This window comes from Octopus bimaculoides, chromosome 6, assembly GCF_001194135.2.
Source record: "Octopus bimaculoides isolate UCB-OBI-ISO-001 chromosome 6, ASM119413v2, whole genome shotgun sequence".
NCBI classification, from domain to species: Eukaryota; Metazoa; Mollusca; class Cephalopoda; order Octopoda; family Octopodidae; genus Octopus; species Octopus bimaculoides.
Window position 1 is genome coordinate 86,333,230 of NC_068986.1, and position 4,459 is coordinate 86,337,688.

Sequence of the window (4,459 nt, forward strand, 5' to 3'; positions counted from 1 at the left end):
ATATATATATATATATATATATATACATTTGCTTTCCATTTTATTAGTTTCAGCTGAAAGCTGTGGCCATGCTGGAGTACCGCCTTTTTTTACACTGTTATTATTGAGAGCCTTATATGTGGAATTTGGTGAGTAAGGGCGCTTAACATTGCTACTCTCTTATGCGCTTCCTTCTGCGAGGTAGATTCATCTGGGACTCTCGACAGGAAGAGATCCAGTTTTGATTTGAAAACATCTGCATCCACTCTGTGTAGGTCCCTCAGGCTCTTTTCGATAGTATTAAAAAGCTGTCGGCCACTCACACCCGGTCTGTTGCAGTAACTGGTCATGAAGCGCAACGGCATTTCTGGGATCTTTGGCACTGGAATTTGTGTAGCTTTCAATGCCAAAATTTGGCACAATCCCTTCCAGGATCTTCCAGATGTATATTACTGCATATCTCTCCCGCTTTCGCTCCAGGGAGTAGAGTTTCATCCTTTCCCAGTAACTGAGCTGTTGCAATGAAACGATCTTCTTTGTGACGATTCGCTGAATTGCTTCAAGGTCCGCTGTTAATTTTACATTGTGGGGTGACCATAGCTGGGAGCAGTAGTCCAAGCGGCTGAGGGCCAATGTCCTCCAGTGGACCATCATGGTTTCCTTTTCTCTGGTTCTGAAGGTTCTCAGGACCCTGCCAGTCATCTGTCTGCACTTTGTCACCATCTTGGTAATGTGCACATGGAAAGTGGTGCCACCACTCATGTAGATCCTCAGGTCCCACATAGATTTAGATTCTGGGATTGTAATCTCCCGTGAGCCAGTGTATCCTGTAAGTTTTACGTTCAATTTTGGGTGCTGGTGCCGCAGGACATCGAACTTTCCAACATTAAAATGCATATTATTATACTCAGTCCATCTGTAAACTCAGCCCAACTGCAGCTGCAAGAGGGCAACATCGGTAGGGTTTTGTATTTCTGCGAAACTACAAAATCTACATATGCATACACGAACAAATCGATCCTTGCAAAATGTTTTTACGTTAAGTCTGGTACTGATACTATCGGACTCTTTTTATCGAACTGCTGGGTTATGGGGAATGCAAACAAACACCGGTTACCAAATATTGGTTTCCGACACGTCTTAGTGGTTCCTCGCCTTTATCACTAAGATGTCTAGGAAAACAACTGATGAGAAAATCGGCTGTGGATTTTGCTTGTATCGTGTTTTCGTCTCCTTTTTCGTCCGGCATGTTTTCGACCAGTTTTCGTCTATTTTCCCCTTTTCTGTCTAAACTTTGATATATATATATATATATATATATATATATATATATATATATATATATATATATATATATATATATATACACATATTTCCTGGGAGACATCTTTTGTATCTGCTCTCGATTTGAGACTGATATGATTTTAGCGCTTTCTGCCAGTGATGCACATTCAAGCAAAACCCTGTAGCCTTAATCTCGTAAAGATTATGTGGTCCATTTAGGTCATGCATAGCTACGGTTCTTTTCCTTTTTAGTGTTTATTCTGATGCAGCCTTCCATGCAGCTCCTGGGAAAAACTAAATGTTCAGTTATTTTCGTTCATTTTTGTTGTAATGTTTCTCTTTCTCCCCTTCTATTCTCACATCTTTTTCTTTCTGCTTGTCGCCACACATACATCCACACGCAAAACACACACGTAAAGATGCATTCGTGAATACATACACACCACCTGCCTTTTATTCAATCAAACCTTTGAAAACTATACACCTGTGTGGCTACAGCTATAAGCAGTTGGTCAGGTCAGGTCAGCCCTCACCAAATAAATAGAACTGATAATGCAAAAACACTATACAAGCAACATTCGCAGTTCAGCTATGACCATCCCGACCTTATGCATACCAAAAAATACATCATCAAATTTGCCCTTATTGAATATAGGATACCTCGTAGATTGATTCATATTATAGGACAATATGGCAACTGATAGTCTACAAAATTATTTTCGTTATAAAACAACGAAATTGAATTTTAAAAGAGAAAACACGAAAGGTATATAAAGAAAGAGAAATATGGTAGTTGATAAATAATTATGAGACATAAATAAAAATTTTAAAAAACTAACATTTCTAAATAACCGATACAAGAAAGACAGGGAAACCAACCGGCCCTTTATCACCCAGCTCTCTGGTTTAGCTATAATTTTATTTTATGCCCGTTCAGTCATTCACCAGCTTTTGTAAACGATACCTTTTATTTTGATATTCAGCAATAACAAAATACCGCTACCCGCCTTTTAATCACTTTCTCCTGTCTTTTATTTATTAGCTGGTCATTCGGATGTGTGCGTCTATGAGTGTATAGACATAAACACGCTCACACACACATACACACTTTCTCTCTCTCTCTCTCTCTCTCTCTCTCTCTCTCTCTCTCCCTCTATCTATCTATATATCTACTTATAGAGATCGTTATATATCTCTCTCACTCACACACAGTCTCTTACACACATACACACATACACACAGACACACATATACACGCACATTCTGAGGAATGACGGGGTCACAGTCCTTAGTATTTGTAAATTTTGGTAAAATGGGATTGGACATTTATTAGATTTTGTATCCCTATCATATCGTTCGCACCTTTGTCATCGTAGTTTCCTATTTCATACAGGAAACAACGCTTATTGTACGTGTTATTATTGCTTCAATTCTTTCTAATGGATGGAGGGCGGTTAAGAAAATGACTCATAATACTGTATTTGATATCTGTAGCTTCCATATCTATCCTCCCTATTTCTTCGTTCTTTTGACATCAAATAAACAACTATAAAATATAAATTCAAAGCAAACGAAATGATACTAAAATTATCTTCTTCTCTAGGCCCGAAACTTCGACCCCAGTACTCAACTGGTACTTAATTTATCGAACCCTAAAGGATGAAAGGCTAAGTAGAATTTGAACTCAGAACGTCAAGACAGACGAAATACCGCTAAGCATTTCGCTCGGAGTGCTGACGTTTCTTATTTCTTTATTGCCCACAAGGGGCCAAACACAGTGGGGATAAACAAGGACAGACAAAGGGACTAAGTCGATTACATCACGCCCAGTGCGTAACTGGTACTTAATTTATCGACCCCGAAAGGATGAAAGGCAAAGTGGACCTCAGCGGAATTTGAACTCAGAACGCGAAGACAGACGAATTACCGCTAAGCATTTCGCCCGGCGTGCTAACGTTTCTTATTTCTTTATTGCCCACAAGGGGCTAAACATAGAGGGGACAAACACGGAATTAAGTCGATTACATCTATCCCAGTGCGTAACTGGTACTTAATTTAACGACCCCGAAAGGATGAAAGGCAAAGTGGACCTCGGCGGAATTTGAACTCAGAACGTGACGGTAGACGAAATACCGCTAAGCATTTCGCCCGGCATGCTAACGTTTCTGCCAGCTCGCCGCCTTGAAATAATGCTAAAATTGTAGCACTGATGATACCGAAGATAATAGGACTGAACATATTCTCTGATCATGCATATTGAAGACGGAATTCGAACACTCTTTAGCGACTTATTGAAGGTTTTACAAAATATCTAAGACTAGTCTGGCACACGCGGTGAATTATATCGATACGTGTTATGTATTCAGCGTGACGTGAAATGAATCTTTGAAAAGAAGAAAAGAAAGAAAAAACAGTGTTGATTGGTTGTCCAATAAATAGTCCTAACTTCTAGGCCATCTGCTGCATTCAATTATATTACCGACAAATGTGTAGAATTCGTCCAATTGTAAATATATTTTATGAATGCAAACCAATACAGTCACATGTGCAAAGAACAAACATCGTCAAAATAAAGATTTTAAAAATATCAACGAAATACAAGGTAACTCAGATTGAATTCTAATAACATTTTCTAAAAGTTCATCTTAATTTTCAGTTTTTCACTCTGCTACCAAAATGTGTGCCAATCTCCAACCACAGACGTCAAATGTTGATTAATGACGAAATTCCGCCATTATGAACATTTTTATGTGTCTGTATTTTTTAATTGTTTAGTTCCGAAATTAAAATTTTCTTTAAAAAGAAATAAATATGTTGGTATAAATTATAGAAAACTAAAACTTCAAAAAATGCTGTGTGAAGTGTCATCTGATTCATCAGTAGAGAATGAGTTTAATCGAGTACGTAACACTTAAATTTTGGTTCAAAATCTGCCTGGAATGAGATAACACCATATCTTTTATTGCTTAACACGACATTCCGTCTCTTCATGGATTGTTTCAAGCGATTTTCATCACACATACAGTGCTTCAGTACACTATTGGCTGCTATAGATAATTCCGGGTAACTTTCGAATATACAGACTTGGAATCTTTTTATCTCTATACCTGTATATCTGCCATAAAATTCAATTTATATATTGTTACACTCATAATGAGTGTGTGGGTGTGCGTGTGTGGGTGTGCGGGGGGGGGGG